The sequence below is a fragment of the Nymphalis io genome, chromosome 20 (genome assembly GCF_905147045.1).
Source record: "Nymphalis io chromosome 20, ilAglIoxx1.1, whole genome shotgun sequence".
NCBI classification, from domain to species: Eukaryota; Metazoa; Arthropoda; class Insecta; order Lepidoptera; family Nymphalidae; genus Nymphalis; species Nymphalis io.
In genome coordinates this window covers 14,686-34,069 of record NC_065907.1, presented here as the reverse complement: position 1 = coordinate 34,069, position 19,384 = coordinate 14,686, and the positions used below count along the sequence as shown (strand labels likewise).

Here is a 19,384-nt window from a genome sequence, read left to right as displayed (position 1 = left end):
ACTTATTAAAATTCGTTTCCTGTCACCATGAACTATTTAATAGCAGTGAAGCATTGAATGGGTTGGTTGGCGAGACGAGCCAACATTAATATAAATTACCGAGTTTGACATTGTTTTTATTTAAGCAGACTGTCTACATCGTCGAAAAATATGACTTTTATCAAATGACAAACGGATAGCTTAGATTGAAAAAAGTTGTTGCAGTTACGTAACAAAACAACCCGCGTGTATGTGTATAATTACATACCTCGTTGAAGTATAATATAATTCCGTCAAGTTTTGTTGCTAAGGGAAACGGTTCGACAGATTAAAAATTAAAAAGTGCAGTTAAATATGATTACGTGACTTTAGGTAATATGTGAAATTACTACTCGCTGGTACGACTAACTGCGATCTGCTGCTGCGTCTTAAATGTACCTGTACCTGTACCTGGCGATACAGATCGACGCCGGCTTTTCGACTTGTTATACGTAATTGGTCATTAACGATGAGTAACGATGAGACGAAATGTTGCGAATGTCTTTTAAAACCATCAATTACACATAATACACGTCATGCAAATCGTGAATTTGTTTCTTTATAATTAGCGGCCTGCTCCGAGCACGCCAACGGGCACGTTAACAGTAATAACAGTCACATCGGCTCACATTCGCCAATTAATAAGATTAGAGCTTACGCTTAAGGTAAATAAGGAGCCTTACAAGATACATAGACGATAAAAGCGTGGAGTTGTAGTACGAATAACACGTAAATGTTGTCGTAAATACATATTGTCTATTTCAATTAGAAAAAAGTATGCCGTTCATCTGCATGATGATTTAGATTTTTGTATTTTTTAACTCTTAGTGCAGGTTTAATTTAATGTATGTAGCGCGTGTTTATGTGTGTGTTGTGTACTCCAGCACGGACACTATAACTATATAATATGCTGAGTATCAATCGACTGATATTAATATAGCATATTATTAAATATTGTATAGTTATTCCCGAATAATGTATTTCTCCATAAAATACTAAGAGTCAGTACTTAACAAAGCCAGTCACTGGCTGATAATAATTTTATGCCAATAATTGGCGATTTTTTTCTCTATAAAATCATCAGTGTTATCTATTAAATATTGACTTATAGAAATATTTTATAGACACGAGTATTTTCAATCGTTGTTATATATAATACTTGTACTCGGCTGTCATGATTAGCGTTCAAAAATGAATTGTATAATATAATTGTTTTACTTTTACCCAAGCAACAGTATACTATATTTTACTATATTCTAGAATACAGGAGAGTTGTGCACAAAAGAAAATTTTAAAATGAATGTGCAATGAGTAAAATATTAAATATGTGCAGGAGCAATGCGGATCATAAATTCCATTTTTCATTGTATTGGTATTGTTTTTTATAGAATAGGTAGGTGGATGAACAATTGGGCCACCTGATGGTAAGTGGTCACCACCGCCCAATACATCACCAATGCGACATCAACCTTAGGAACTAAGATGTTATATCTCTTGTTGTAATTACACTGGCTCATTCGCCCTTCAAACCGGAACACTATAATACCAAGTAATGCTGTTTTGCGGTAGAATTTCTGCTGAGTGGGTGGTACCTAACCAGACGAGCTTGCACAAAGCCACTATTCCTCATTGCTCATTCACTTTGGTGTTCCCAGCACTCGTTATTAAATCGGCAAGCGGATAAAAATCTTGTTCACATGATAACGCAATGTCTGCGCGGCGAAACATAGCGAGGCGTAATTGTGACCGCATATCGCGAAAGGGTCAACGATAGTTTAAAATCATATGCTTTTCCCTGCGACGTAAGTGGCGCTACGCACATATTGTGAACAATCGGACGAGATGTGCAGACAGATAACACACCGAAACACTTTGTTGCCGCCTGTTGATGGCTATCTCAAAGGGCCGGGTCAGAGATTAATGAAAGAGTTACGTACAAATAAAGAATCGACGCCAAGTTTCAACGGAGGTGAAGTTAGCAGTTCTTTAGCAATGACATGTCGCATTGTGGATAATTACAGGCAATCGATTTTAAGTGACAAACTAGATAACTCACGCAAACATTCGTTACGGTCCATAACGATACACACGTACCAGTCATTCCAGCGCCAAATAGTATCAATTTTAATTGATAACTTCTTTTAACGATAGTGCGCTCGGCGGAACTGTTACGGTTGCAAGAGGCTGATAGGAGGGTAAGAGAGTTTGAAGTTTGTTAGAGAACAATCATTACATACCATTAAAATATTACTGACTTATAATTATACATATACTTGCAATTACATCGAAAACGTCGGTTTATTTCACTTTCACGATAAATTACAACGTAAATACGTTGCACTCATCACATAACTACTACAATATTAATATCCAATACTCTGCATATTGTATACATACACAGCTACACTTAAGAGTTTTGTGAGAGTAGAGCTTTGTGCAAGCTCGTCTGGGTAGGTACCACCCACTCATCAGATATTCTACCGCAAAACAACAGTACTTGGTACTGTTGTGTTCCGGTTTGAAGGATGAGTGAGCCAGTGTAATTACATGCACGAGGGACATAACATCTTAGTTCCCAAGATTTGGTGGCGAATTGGTGATGTAAGCGATGGTTAACATTTCTTACAATGCCAATGTCTATGGTCGTTGGTGACCACTTACCATCAGGTGGCCTATATGCTCGTCCGCCTTCCTATTCGTCTTCCTAATATCGGTTCATTCGGTTGGTTCACATCGTCAGGTAACTGTCAGCGGTAGCGGTAATTATAACGTAATTACAAACGGACGGAACTAAGACATACATTTTCAATTAAAAATAAAATATCGTGTTAACGAAATCTGTAAATTGTCACGTATACATTGAATTAAATTTTTTTCGAACTGTTGTTTACTCATGGTCAAAACTTGACGATAGGAAATACGTAAATACAACTTTTTTCAAATCAGACAATTTTTATTTAAAAATAACGAACTGTTAATATCACATTGATTCTTATTAGTTTTCAAGTTCGAGATTGATATTCAGTTGTCATATATAGATTGTAAGGTCATCGACTCGTATCGTTAGATCGTTAAAATAAAAGAGCTAAAGCTACAAAAAGTTAAGGAACTACCCACCTGTCGATAATTTCTGTCAATTCACGGTCGAACTCGGAACACGGACTACTGGTACAACTCGGCGGCGGACCGTCTGCGGAGCGTTCACTTTTTTAACTTCTTGTTTATGTGCAGAGTTGTCACCAGCGTGTGACGATGTCATACAACTTCAGCAGCTCTGTTGCTTTGACGTCGTCGCTTTGCACATGTGCCTTCAAATGATGCAAGTTATATGTCACGAGCAGACACCATGCATTTTTATATCATGTACATACGTATCGTGATTTACTTAACTTATTACTTAGTGTGTATTTGTCAAATATTATATATTTAGTGAACCGGTATTTTTATATAATATATTCATAAAAATAACTGGCCTGTTAGTATACAATGGACATTAAATTGTTTTTTTGTCATATTTCATCGTTGTTTATTCGAGATTTGGTCTTCTGCAAGACAAGTAGAAGTAAGTTGTAATTGCATAAATAATGAGTGTAACAGTGATGTTTACAAAGCGGAGTGAACTTTGCTTGGAAAAAGTCAAATTCGAATAAAATGACCCAGTTTAAGGCAAACACCCAGCAGAGATGTCGTCGGACAGGTTTGCGTATTATTAACGTTAATCGACGGAACGTCAATGTCAGTTTTCCTGCACAACTTTTATTGCGGCAAAAGCCGAACAGAAACCAGACTAACACCGTACACCGATCTTATTTATTTTAACATTAGTACCGTGAAGGTCAGCTATAGGCTTTTTTACGAAGCTACACTTTTTTTTAAATCTTAATAATCTATGATTTCAAACGAAGAGAACGAAGACACCTTAACGTTATAGGTTGTAGTGATAATACTTTCGGTCCGGTTCCGGTTCGTATCCAATGAGTAGATAAAGGTAAAATCCAGTATTGTCTTAGATAGTTTTTGTGTTTATGTAGCTAAACCTGTACTTGCGCCTTGACAAAGCAGTTTCGTTATTTTATCGGAGCTCCGATCTCGTGCAAAACAATATTTGTCAATGTTTTTAATAATACAAGTTTACAACTCCTTGTTTAGTATTAATTTGTTTTGGAGATATCTAACACAAGCACTAACACAGTGGATAGAACACACGAGTCTAAATTAGCTGTTGCGTTGATTTCGGTAGGCGTTAATAACTAATATGCCGTTTAAACGTAAAATTTTTGAGAAATATGTCTTATATGCATATGCATAAGCATCGCACTTAGCTACTGAGCTAGTGCGCTTAAATTATCCACATATATATCTTGTATTTACACGGAGGGATAAGAGCTGGTCCAAAAACTATCACCGGTAAAGTCGTCACGAACGTTGCGAAGCGATCTCGGCATCCCTTGCCGCTTCTAATGATGTTGTAATGCGTTTGGTAAAGCAAGTCAATAGTAAATTATCAAAGGAACATATCTGTCCGTTCGTACTTCGCCTCGTGTTCGCTCGCGGCGCCTCCGTAACTCCGTAACGATCCACCAAACATAATTAACCTTCAAGGCGACGGTTCCGTGAACATAACGAATATTTGTCTTAATAATTTAGTCACACTTTAACGAGCTTCTTAGATCGTTTGAAATGAGAAAATCCGTTTCGTATAACTGTAGTACGTTTGTGTTTTCGTTTTTAATTAAAAAAGTTGTTTGTACGCCACCTTTAGTAAAAAAAATGATATTTTATATTTTGCCTTTAATCTAGTCCTGGTAGTTAGCAGGTTCCCTTACGATTTTGCCTAATGGGGTGAAGACCCAGTGGTTGCTTTGTCATTTAAATATCTTACCTTATCGAGGGTGCGTCTACTTAGTGACGTGACGTGACGTGACGTGACGTGACGTTGGTGTATGCACGCACTTATTTATATCAAATTCGGAAGCTTCAAAGATTGCAAATCGGAACATTATATAATATGAATAAAAATGTACCGGTATCCTTGAATACTTTTCCTAAAATATTGTGACCATTATATTATATATACATATTATATTTTAAAGAATACTGCCTACGATCAATGCCTGTTTTTACAGAAGTACTAATATTTCTATTTACCTCTCCAATTAAGCGAACCCCTTGTGGCAGGAGTGGAGACGACAGTAGCCCGCAGGGCCAGAATCTTTGCGCCCGTAGACCATTGCAATATTGACGCTCGATTTTTTAACGTAAGGGACATAACTTGTAAAAATGCAAAAAGTAAATTCGCCCGCTGATAACTATCATTTACTAATTATTTACACTTCGACTAGCTTCGCTATTCAGGTGATGTCTTATTACGCCTCACACTTACACACACTTCCTGACACTCGAATTGTAATTCTTTTATGTTGAGCTACGCTTATTAAACGTCTTCTCTAAAAGAGAATCGGTAGATCTCAGTTTGGAGACTTGGTGATGTCACTAGATAATGCATGGCTGGCAAATGTAATTACGTAATAAGTTCTATTTAACTTTTCTATCTTAAAGTAATGCACACGGTGCTATACAAAAGTATTCCCCACGTGTTATCTAAAGTACTCAGTCAGGGAGCCTCGAGCCTGATAACCCGCGGACTGTGGCGGCCGCAGTCGATCGGTTTCTTCCACCGCCTAAAACTATTCACGACCTACTTCCATGCGACACGCACGAATCGTAAATGTAATCAATAACATATTCGTTTAAACTTATAGTCACTTTATAGCCGGGCCAGCTCAATTAACGCTCGGACGAAAAATTTGTTTATCATTGAAATTACTGTATAAGATTTGAAGCTCGTCGGCGAGTTCGTTAGCAAGCAAAATCCACCGGCGAGTTTTCAATGTTATGGAGCAGCTCCAGCCATAGACGTCTTAGACTCACTCCTAAAATTTAGCACACACAAAATTAGTTTAAAGTTAAAATTTAACACTTCAAGTTTGCCAAACAAAATTAAGAATTACTTTAGGTACTTATAAATAATTGGATTATAGCGGTTTATGTATATTTTTTTATTATTGTTTGATATGTGTGTGTCGTGTGTGTGCTTTATTTATATATGTTAGTTTGTTTGTGTTTAAGCAGCAACACAACAAGCTGGGTGTCGAGAATAAAAATAAATATTAATATTTTGTTGTTAATAAATAAATATATTAATGTGACTTAATTTATTATTAATTGGTATTTTATGAGCGCTGTGTTTGTAAACTGTTGATCGAAATTCTTCCTCGCCCCTGGTCACTCGCACGGAGCCGCGCGCCGACACTATAGATACTAGTATGTAGTACTTTGTGAAGTTGATTCAAATTTATTAGTTAACGTTTGTTTAAATTAATCTCATTAACATATTTAAACAACTTTCTATGCCCTTATACTATTTTAAAACTTTTCTGTAATTACGAATTCGAATGATTTAATGTTAAAGGTCAGTTGGAAAAACAGATTTATGTTTTACTACAAACTATGAAAACGAGATGGCCCAGTCGTTAGAACGTGTATTTCTCAATTGTAGATTACGGGTTTAAGAAAACGTGGACTGCGTGACTGTGACTGCGTGAAATTTGTATTTACAGCTCAGCTCTTGGTCGGATTAATCCCTGCTACGTGTGTGGTGGTGGACAAGCTCGCCGTGCCTTAGATTGCATCCGCGTGAACTTTAGACTTAAATTGTGAGTTTTTGACTTTGTCCAGAACACTTCCAACATATGGTGATTCAGTTATAAGCTTATCATTATCTAAGTTCCCCTGTTTTAATGTACAGACAGACAGAAATATAATAAACTCCTTACTTAATCATTTTAATAAATATTATATTGCTTCATCGATTTTGATATGATGCTAGGAAAAGCATTCAACGCGTATCAAGTTGTGAATGGTTTTTACGAAACATATTACCGTAACAGCCTGTGAATGTCCCACTGCTGGGCTAAAGGCCTCCTCTCCTCTTTTTTTTTTTTGAGGAGAAGGTTTGGAGCTTATTCCACCACGCTGCTCCAATGCGGGTTGGTAGAATTCACATGTGGCAGAATTTCAGTGAAATTAGACACATGCAGGTTTCCTCACGATGTTTTCCTTCACCGTAAAGCACGAGATGAATTATAATCACAAATTAAGCACATGAAAATTCAGTGGTGCTTGCCCGGGTTTGAACCCACGATCATCGGTTAAGATTCACGCGTTCTTACCACAGGGCCATCTCGGCTTTTCGAGATGGCCCTGCTCGAAGCTCGAAACATATTCGTAGTGAGTAATTACTTTGACAATATTCGCATTGTTTTGTTTAAGTTGTTTAGACTTCGTAATAACTTGTTTGTAGACTGATGTAGTCGTAATCTATAAGCGATTCGGTATTTATATAAAATGCAATACAAGTGGGACATCCAGCGCGCCGTAACTAAATAACGGATGCTTATCTTAAATAAAATTTTGAAATACGTAATATAAACTTACTGAATGTTTACGCGACGCAGAATAAGGACGTGTCGTCTGCTCGGACTTCGAACTAATTCAAAGACGCGAGTAGTCAAAATCGCGTTTGTTATCGCAGTCATAATCGATACCGTTCGCAAGAATGCCGAAATAAGTGAATCACGTAAGATTGAAGTTCTACTCGTACTGTCAGACTGCGAAGGCTCATCTACTTACGCTGATTTAACAGATTACATTTTAAGATAGAGATTATTATCTAACTCAAAAATAAACCACTACCTAAGTTTTCCAGATCCGATTTGATCGATTTAATCTATTTGCTATTTACAACTTACGTGACGAAGTAAATGTGCTCTTATAGACATACTTAAGTAAAGAATATCAAGATTTTGTTGTAATAAAATAGTAACAAGGCGTAACAGCGTCTGAAAATTAGAATTATTTGAGCAATAAATTACCGATATAGCCCTCAATCTATCGCAGACACAGTATAAAGTAGAGTCACACGATGAGATGTGATCCATGCGAAATACGCTGAAGGAGGACAGAGACAGCTAGATCGTGTAACACGATTTTATGTTCTGGACAAAACTTAAAATGCTATTTTATTATAGTATAAATAGCAATAATTGTTTCTCAAGTCTCAACAGACTCTGACGCCCGTGGCTTTTTTGACTTTTTATTTCGGAATTTCATTTTGGTAATCGAAAACTTACAAGATAATGAACATTCTTACACCGCGTATAACAAACACAAGCATATTATACTCTACATATATATTATTATAGTATTATATTGTATTCTCTTCTACATTACGTCTTCGTGATACAGTTATGAATACTGGAATACCTCGCCATCGAGTTTTGTCCGGAACGAGATCGCAATAAGCGTCGCATCCCTCGACTACAGTTCGTAGTCAGTTCCGGAATGGTATCGAAGAACCATTAGCTTAAAACGCATAAAGTCCGCTGAGGCAGGCTTACACTATTTTTACGCTGGCCTACGTTAGTGGCGGCGCGCGGCGTTATTTCGCAACGGGCGTAAATGACCGATCGTAATGATTTTTTTAAGTCGTGTCGGTGCGACATTTTAGCACCGCGATATTGAGGTTAATTGACTTTTGAGTATTGCTTTTGGCGCGTGCCTTATAATTTAAAGTATAATCTAAATGGAATCTTTTTAAATCTATTTCTGGCTAGCATCAATAATACCTACATGACAAATTATAAATTGAATATAATGATTGATTGATTTACAAATCAATGAAAGTTTAAAGCTGGTTCTAAATTGTATTTCTGTGTTCTTATGTTATTTGTTATAATTGAGCCACGTTCTAGAAGGTACTCTTGTCTAACAATTTTGTATTAATTTAAACAACCGCTACTCTTGTTTCGGACTTTGCAGTGTATATTAAAAGGCTTGTAATTAACAATATTTTATCGAAATAACTTTATAAGTTAGAAATTTCACCGGAGCATTAAAACAGCGACTTTTACTGTCAACATTCTCAATAGTCGCCATTAAAGATTTATTACTGGGTTATAGTATTAAATATATCCAATTAGCGCGTTCTACTGAACCTGTATTGATGTCTAGAGCGAGCTGCTCGCGGGACGCGATTATGAAACTAAATAACTGGAATGTCATGTAAAAATATTGTAGTTTAACTCACGGCGTCCCGCGACTATTGCCGCTGAGCGCTGAGAGAGAGCTTCCTACATAAAGATATCTTACGAGTGAGGATCATTACATTTTGATAGATTCCCCCATATGTTTGGCGTCTGGAGATTCCTATTCACAGGAACAAGCTCCGATCTGGTCTGATCTCTCTCAAACGATTCTGTAAATATACAGCACTTTCTTGTCGATAATAAGAGTTTATCAGATATTTGTGACAGAGACCGACTGTAGCTCAACTTCGATGCCGAATATATAGCTATACGCCCAAAACAGTGCAATACAGTCTGACGTTCGGGTGTAGGACACGGTAGACGCCGCGTGTAGGTATAGCAGACATAACTTAAGTATAATTGCTTGCACATCGCTAATATAAAAACAATAAAGTATTTTATTTCGCTTTTAGTAAAACCTTTTTGTTATTTTTCTTTTTACTATAAATTTAGTAAACCTCCTTAAAATTAGAGTTAAGGCGACGTACTCGTAATGTCAACAAACGTAATCCCGGTGTCAGTAATAAAACTGTAATATAACTTTGTTTGTCTATGTATCCTTTGTATTCTAAAGATAAACGAAATTCCTGACTATAGAATTGTAGCAGTAGTTATCTAACATTGATTAGTTTTAATGTAGAACTAGATTAGATAAAGGTGATTCTCGATTGAATGTCCGGCACATCTCTCACCTAAAAGTGTTTCAGCTTTTTTAACAACGGTAACACTCGTAACAATTTTTTATAAAAATTCGTATTTACGGATCATTGTTAAAAAAAGTTACATATTGCAGTGTTTTGATATGACATATCATAATATAATGAGGAATGATGTCGACCTCCTCTGTGAAACATGACAAATCAAGATACGTGATCATGTCACGTACTGATGACGTCTCAACGGCTGGACCGATTTTGATTGTAAATTAATGATACATAGTTTGTCTTGAATTAATACGTATATATACTTTTCCAGGAAAATATGTAAATCCCCTTACATCGTCATCGTCTTCACACCGGAACACAGTGTTACAGATTATTGATGTGGCGACTGCTAGTGGTAATATATTTGGTAACGGGCCGACACAAGCCCTACCAACGGTACTTCTTGGTTATAACTAGACGCTAGTACACAGCTGACTACGTCATGTATATGAGGTCGACTCATTAATTACTATTAATTTTGCCATCCTGTAACCAAATATAGACAGCTAACCTAAATACAAAGCTCACTTACACCGGGATCATCTCTGTCACTCCTCGCTTCAATCAAACTTACCCCCCCCCCTTCCCTTCGAAAACCCCCTTAATGTGTTCACATTAGTAGCAAGTCAAGGTGCGCGTAAGCGACACTGTAAATATTTGCTTTAAGATATATATAAAAATCTGAGATGTAGTCTTACAACATTTTTCAGTAACCCTTACTTCCGCTACGTTTTCGGTACAGATAATAAAACGGGACGACAGATAAGTAATTGATATCGTACCGCTATCTCGCTCCGTGTACTCCTTCCGCTTATCATAATCAAATCAGTGCTAGATAGATACAGGAGGCGTACACTGATGCCTTATCAGAAATAAGGAATTTTAAACTTTTGCAAAAATTTGTTTATTACGAGTAACATGAAAGGTGCGGTAGAATATCTGATGAGTGAGCGGTACCTACCCAGCCGGGCTTGCGCAAAGCCCTACCACCAAGTTAAACTGTTGTTGTGTCTCGTTCAGAATGTAGAATCATCTCTGATTCCAACGAGGATATATTTAGTACAACGAAAATTTTCACCGAGGTTATTGTTTCGTCTGAAGGAACATTACATAATTTTACACACATTTAAAAAAAAACGTATATCAACGTATAAAATATTTTCGAAAATTATACACACGCGAACTTTTATGAATGCAGCTGCCAGCTCTGATATGCAGTAGTCGTTATTCTGTCAGCTAGATGTATTAAGTCAACACATTGCAGCACACGGGACATACCACTGACTAAAAATATTTTTATTTTATTTATATCTCTCTCTATACATTTCATTATAATACGATATGATTTTAAATCCGAATGTCGCATGGGCTGGCGAGTGCACGCCCCGCGTTACGACACAACCTTGTAAGTGCGTTACTCTACTTCTGTGTACTTCCCACCTTAATAAATTGCGTTAAAAAAACTACCCAAACGTCTCCGGTTTCCAACGAACATAACCGCACTTATCTATTCGGGAAATAAAGAAATACACACACGTTTATTAATTTCAATAATACAGCATTCTTTACCTATCTGAATAATAATTGTACAAAAATATATGCGCCGTTAATAGTTGCCACAAAAACCTACTTACTTAACTCTTAATCCGCAACTCTCGCTAGCGGATAATTACCAGCGTGAAGGCGGAAGGTAGACAATACGGTGGCTTCAATGGATTCATCGTTATGTGCATCAATTGTGAAGGTGCAATAGCTCTAAAAATATTTTTAATACCTCTAAATAATTTAATACAGTATATGAATACAAATTAAAAAATACATTAATAATATTATGCCTGAATTCGAACAATGGAGGACAGAGGTACTACTGAAAGGATCAATGCGGAGCTGAGACTACTTCATGAACTCAATGAACTAAAAATGGCGCTCAGAACAGTACATCACTAACAATTGAAATAAATAAAACCACAGAAGCTTTAGCAGTACATTTTTAATGAATGACTATAACTGCAATGGTCGAATTAAGTGTACGCACACCACTCTCTGTCTCTTATCAGTCGGTACACAGTGTTCGCCGCACTACACGGAAGGTGCGTGTTTCAATTTGATATACGAGTGGTAACAGTAAGCATCATTTAGAACTACTTAATTCCTAATCTTTACAATTTATAATTAATATATGTATTTGCAGTCACAACGGACGAAACTAGAATTAGCCTACGACAAAAAACTGGGCACAGCGCGATACAAAATTAAGCATGGGAGGATATAGGCATTCGAATGGACAAGAAATACCAGTTTTTTTTTCTCTTATTTTATACAACATAGCTTTAGACACGTGTTGAATTAAACCGATATGAAATTATACTTTTTTAACTTTAGAATGCTAATTTCTATTAAATTTCGATGACTATTTTAAACATTATGTTAAAAACGCCGCTTCCGTTGACCGACACGTTTTTATTACGTTAGCTCCACTCATTACACAGTAATTTACATCAATATTAGTGATTTTACAGGATTCAAAGTTATTACACATTAAGATAAAAATTGCACCAGTAGTATCCGTCAGTACAGAGCGCAGTTAACATAATTGAGCAAACTTCGTGACGTCAGATACGCACTGTGCAAACACTATCAAACCGTGACAGTGGGTTGAGAACGTTTTAATTTAAAAGCCTTCTAATTGAACAAAAAAGGTTCTATGTCGTACTTGCTAGTGACATTGTTATAATATTTATTTTTTCAGTGTTTTAGATTTGTGCGTCGAGCTCAGTGGTGAAACAGTCGGTAAAGTGATCGATTCGAATCGAAAGATTTTAGTAAATAAAAGGAATATTTTTTTGAATCATACAACATTTATATTATAGATGGCAATACTATGTTTTAGTAATGTTAAGTTACTTAGGTTCAAATATGAAATACTTTAATAAATTGTTAGTTTATTATTTACATCCGCTGTTAGCTGTTAGCAGACATACCATAAAATAAAATGGCAAATAGACAAGTATAACAAAACCAAGCAATGGTATCGGTAACTCAATACCATGTCTAGCCACTAAGACTGTTGAAATATTCATCATACCTGACATCATCAATGCTTCGATGGTTTGTGCCAGTAGTTACACAGGCACATTCCTCCTGCAAACTGAATACAGCGACACTATATATTGTTACTTTGCAGTCGACTGCTATACTTTGAATTACACAGCTACCCAGGCGGCGTAAACAAGTACTATCGCTAAGTTTAAAGAAGTACAAAAATAATAATTAATAAAACACAAACAAACACACACATCTCACGACGCAGATCTTTTATTCCTTCAATTTATAAAGAATAAAAAAACAATTTCAATAGTCAACGTGTTTAGCGCAAAGGCAATTTGATTTTTTCACATTGATTAAGTTTGTCTAAAATCGTGACCAACTTAACAATGACTGTCGATAATAACTATAAAAATATTCTTATAAACAAAATCATGACATTAAAATCATGAAATATACATGAAAATGTAAAGAAATACTTATGTATTATAATATATAACCGAAATAGCCCATTGGCGGCTGGTGCTAGAACGCATAATGTTTGTATTTAATAGTAAGTTCGATCAATTTCAAGGCCCACAGTTCTCAACGACAACTTCGTAACTTATGTATTTCATTGTAGAAGAAGTCAGGTTGCCACATGTCATCAGTACGTACTAAATGACCGACCGTTATCATGATTAGTTAATTCCGGATAAAGCAAACGCTTTTCGTGCATAAACATTTAATGCTTATTAACATCCCACAGCTTGGCACAGCCTCGCTTGTAAGGAAAATATTTGGATCTTATTCCACTATACCGCTTCACTACGGAATAAATAATAATATAGAGTTAGCAAATACTAAGCACGTAAAACTCAGTACCAGGCTAAGACCCAAGAGTTCTGACCGCTGAGAGAAGTCCTGTCGGATCGTCGTGATATCGTTACTATGAAAACGTAACATATTTACAAATAAACTAAGAGTGTTGAAATTATCTATATTTGACAAAACTACATTAAATTATTAAACGCATACTTTAATAAACGCGGCATTACATCGAATGAAATAATGATTGTGAAATATATATGAGTAGCTTTCACTAATTATAATGCATATCATACTATCACTAAAAAACAAATTCTCATTGTTGTGATTACAAGGCGTCTTATTGAAAATTTGAAACGGTTATGACTGACTGTTTACATCGACATGTATTGTCACGCGCTGTCGAATACCGATACGTTCACGAGAAGCTAGATAAATAGAACATAAAAAGTATAATTTGCAATTGCACGAGATAACGTTACCTAAATAATGTAAAATACAGTTAAATTCATATAATCTATTCTAATATGTGTGCTCAGCGCGTCAGTGTGTCTCCCTCTCTTCCATTCATTTCTATCTCCGATCATACCTCAAGTACCCTTGCTTTTCTTGCTCATGTCATACTTTAGATGACCTCATTCTCGTACGTGACATTCATCTTTACTAAACTAGTACTTAAATAAAAAATGTGTTTACGTAACAATGAATTATTTTTCCTTAAACTGTAAACTGTAACAGCCTGTGAATGTCCCACTGCTGGGCTAAAGGCCTCCTCTCCTCTTTTTGAAGAGAAGGTTTGGAGCTTATTCCACCACGCTGCTCCAATGCGGGTTGGTGGAATACACATGTGGCAGAATTTCAGTGAAATTAGACACATGCAGGTTTCCTCACGATGTTTTCCTTCACCGTAAAGCACGAGATGAATTGTAATCACAAATTAAGCACATGAAAATTCAGTGGTATTCCTTACCGTGTAGGTAATTAAAAATAAGCCGAGATGGCCCAGTGGTAAGAACGCGTGAATCTTAACCGATGAACGTGGGTTCAAACCCGGGCAAGCACCTCTGAATTTACATGTGCTTAATTTCTGTTTATAATTAATCTCGTGCTTTTCGGTGAAGGAAAACATCGTGAGGAAACCTGCATGTGTCTAATTTCATCGAAATTCTGCCACATGTGTATTCCACCAACCCGCGCTGGAGCAGCGTGGTGGAATAAGCTCCAAACTTTCTCCTCAAAAAAAAAGGGAGAGGAGGCCTTAGCCCAGCAGTGGGACATTTACAGGCTGTTACTGTACTGTACTGTGTAGATAATTACTGACACTAATACGAATTAAGTTCACTCAACTTTGTCTATTCTGCCTAGAAGACAACGTGCAACCTACTGGTAGTAGGGCTTTGTGCAAGCTCGTCTGGGTAGGTACCACCCACTCATCAGATATTCTACCGCAAAACAGCAATACTTGATATTGTTGTGTTCCGGTTTGAAGGGTGAGTGAGCCAGTGTAATTACAGGCACAAGGGACATAAAATCTTAGTTCCCAAGGTTGGTGGCGCATTGGCTATAAGCGATGGTTGACATTTCTTACAATGCCAATGTCTAAGGGCGTTTGGTGACCACTTACCATCAGGTGGCCCATATGCTCGTCCACCTTCCTATTCTAAAAAAAAAAAAAACTTAATATTACGCAATTTAAATAATCATTAACGAGTACCAAAAGTACAACGCACACACACATAAATCTTTTATATCGTATTTTAAAACTATTCGTAATTAAAATTAATAGAAAATGTATTATAACTTAAGTATTGTTTTTTTAATAACATCTAGAATTTTCACTTTCTTTCTGAACATTCCGGTTAAATTTAACATTTTTTTAAATGTACTGATCATTTTTTGTTACTTTTAATTTATGAATCTGGAAGTGCTTTGTACACTTGTAATTGACATGCATAGTAGATATAATCCATCAGTTTCGCTTACTTATTCGGTCCTCGTAACGATGAGCTATAATTTTCAAGTTCCTCCCAAATCATATTTGAGTTTTCATTCGCTCACTAAATTTTCCATTCAAGGCTCGTGTTTCATAGTTTTTAATTAAATTTTATATTTTTTTATGGTCCAACATGCGACGTGATAGTAAATCGATGTGAAGACAGATAGGAATTTACAAATGTCATGTTAAAATAACATCACACACAAAATTTAATTCACAAGCAATTTAAATAATATTTTTATAATAAAAACGTGACATTAAAAACGTAAAATCGGTTACAACAATAAATATATTTTCTCTGATAAATGTGAATAACCTCGTTGATAACGCTGACAATTGTTATTTCAAAGATGGATAACGTCACTTAATTGAATTCAGGTATTTTAATATTATCCCGTTTAAGTTTCAATAATTTATCGTCATAAATTCAATATAAAACACAATCAAAATAAAAACAAAATATTATTTGCATAATATCGTGAGCTGCAATACATAAACAAAAAGTGTAACTTGGAATTTGTATTTAGCGGAATTGATGAAAACATCTAAGGCTTGTGTCGCAAGCTTCTGTTTTCTCACCGATTCACAGACGCCACAGAGCTGATAAACTTCCCCACTGGGCACATAGCCGAGCTACGAGTGTGTCAGCCCAGTTTTCGAACACGTGGACAGTCATGCAAAGGTTATTAGTGAACAGCAATGACTTACTTGTGTGCGGAGGTCGCCTGCGAAGTGAGATGCGCTTTCGAAATACCGTTTAGAGGCGGATATTTTTCAAAACCGCGTCTCGGTCACCACCGTGTCACTTTCTTGCTTCACTGACTGTATCGTATCACTGCGGTTCGTGTAACTCTAACTCAGCACTAGTATCGTAAACATCACATAGGAAAGGTAACAGATATTAATATCATTTCCCTGAGAGCTGAAAATCTCACACGTACACTCACTGTCACTACACCACAATATATTATAGCGCACGGCGATAAACCGCACGATCGAGAGCGGGTCGACAACGCGAAACGCGAAATCAAAATCCACAAACCGCGATAATGAAACGCCGAAAATGTTTAAACGAACAATTAGTTAGAAGGGGAGGCGGATTAACTCCAACCTCGCGACTCCGGCGCACCTGAGAGTTACGCCGGCGCGAAAAGAAATTTCGCGAGACAATTATCAGATTACTGTCGTCAGGCGAAAACGTTAACTTTTTTTCGGCGAACTTTTTGCCCGAAGCGTTTCGGTCGTACACGGCCACCGCGTGCGACTCGTTAAAACGAAATCGGTCCAAATCTAACTCGGCGCCGGTCACCGGTAGCCGGTAGCCGGAGACCGACCGTCGCGTGGAAACGTATATCTATGCGAAATTTTCACCAAACACTTTTCCACGCGGCCTTCGCTGCATTGTTATGCAACGGAACGTTTTCCGAACGCGGGAATTTTGATTTTCGAACGTTGCAAATCACTACGGCACAACGGATGACTTAATTCGCCGTTAATGGATCTGCGTATAATATTTTGTGGTGTGAGTGGTTCACTTTAGTTACCGAAAGCAGTTTGTCGTGAGCGTGTTCGGTCGCGCTCGCCGAAGACATTACGTGACCGACCCGGGCCGATTCTCGCGCGATACTGAGCGCCGGCCGCCGAGCGCGTGTCGGTCCGTCAGCGAACAGCTTACCGCTTAACTATTTGACTTCCTGAAAACGACATCTTTTAGGTTCGTGTAAAGTATTGTATAAGGAGAGTTTTTTGAATTGCATGTTCGACGAGGTTAAGGCCTCCTCTTCTTTTTAATGCGACGGAGCTTATTCCATATATATTCCATGTTGCTCCAATGCCGGTTGGAAGTCAGACTTGTGGCACATCGACATCTGACACATGCAGGTTTCCTCGTGATGTTTTCACCACTCAGGACGAAATTAATTATCAGCACAAATAAAAAAAGGAAATGTTATATTATTTTTTTAATTTTAAGTTCGTGTTATGCAATAACATAACACTATCAATATTAATAAGTATTCCTTTGTAGCTTCCTTATACCTATGAATTACATTGTATTGCCTTATAAAATTATAATTAAGTACATATAAATAACTTCCTCTTTTGTAACTTTAATTATTTTGTAGTTTACATTTTTTTTAAATCTCTACTTGTGACATTCATATTCACTTAGTCGTCTAGTGTTGTGTTGTGCGTGCCTGTAAGTGATGTGTTCGCACATAACCGAATATTCCACGTGTGTTCATAATCCGTAATAGGTTTGTGAATTCATTGTTAGTGTGCCCTATTAATTAAATAAGTACATAATTTGCAGTACCTGCATGAGTAAATATTTACGAGTGGGCACTACTCGTAAACGTATATTGCCTGTAGCGACTAGTGCAGCGACAGGGTAGGGAGTTCGATGCTCGGCTCATAACGTTCAGATTTCTTGCCATACTAACAGTCGGTTTCTCGGTACTGCTACGTTTTAAATTTTATCGAACGAGCTTAAAATATGTCTCTTTTATTATTTATTACACGACTGTCCAAAAAAAGAATGTAAAGTTTTCAGGTTCATGTATGTGGGGTTATTCCTCCATAACTTTTAAATGCCGAACGGATTTAGGCTTAGGAATATCGTTACGATCCCTATATCATCACGAGTGACACTGGTTATTTTTCGGTTTGTTCTATGGCAGGCTAGTCGGCATTTTTGACATTTTCTATCTAAAGTTATCTAAAGCTTATTTAGATTTAATTTTATGATATATTAAATATTAAAATATTAAACAACAACTTGTCTGTTCGTACATATCATGCGGAAATAAAGCTTGGACAGTTTTGTTAAAATTAAACTTACAACGACATTAGGTGGACGAGTACTGTTCAAAATAATATTTAAGAAAACGTGACGTATGCAGCGCACGGTGACCGCGCAGAACAACTACATCCCGTCGAAGCATAAAACAGCACTCGATAAGAAAATACGATTAGAAATTGTCGCTGTTACAGTGTTCGCTGTACGGACTAGAGCATGTGCCATTGTTGTAAAGACCAATCATAAAACGCTAACTGCATAATTTTTTTTATTTATATCTTAGAGATTTGTCATTACAATATAATAAATTTGTTATTAGATCAAAGCAGCGCTTATGATAATCATTTATGGAGTATTTGTTATAAATTTCCATGCTTGTACTTGAACTGCAAAGAAGGTAGTCTCACAAGTAAAGGTCTGGATCAGAACACACCTTTCAGTACAGTACGTAACAAGACTAAATGGAATTAGCGCTCGCCGTATCTCGTGTAGAAAATGAAAAGGTAATAAAATAAAGAAAAGGTGAAAAGAGCGGCGGAGCGAGCTAGCAAACGATAATTACGTCAACATGATACGTCCAAGCCGAACTGCTAATTGATTTTCGATGGACAAGATTCCTCGCCCATATATATCCAGGAGCCGTTTCAAGTTCGCTCGCCACGACGCGACATTGTTGATGATTTAATACTTCCATGTCCACGCCGACAGCCGACTTCTTAAGACCCCGAACACGTGCTTCGTGTTTTTGTACAAAATACTCAGTTTAAGCCTTGAGACTTTTCGGATGTAACATTTTAGAGTTTCTCTGCGTTTTATGTGTACGATGTGTATTTAATGTGTATATGTGTATTTTATGTCTACTTCATGAAGT

The 19,384-nt window shown here is 36.8% G+C and overlaps 1 protein-coding gene across 3 annotated transcripts in view; it reads right to left on the bottom strand.

The window, feature by feature from the left end:
• The window catches only part of LOC126776277 (fibroblast growth factor 3), a 175,675-nt gene extending 158,345 nt beyond the window's left edge, over window positions 1-17,330 (bottom strand). The window contains exons 1-2 of one of the 3 annotated variants that reach the window (XM_050498614.1): window positions 17,261-17,330; window positions 16,425-16,638 (exon numbers count right to left, since the gene is read on the bottom strand). The gene's annotated coding sequence lies outside the window, so the exon portion shown is untranslated. Of the gene's footprint in view, window positions 1-16,424 lie in introns of all 3 variants that reach the window. The other 2 variants (XM_050498615.1, XM_050498616.1) reach the window with 2 other exon arrangements.
• Between the last annotated feature and the right edge of the window lie 2,054 nt (window positions 17,331-19,384).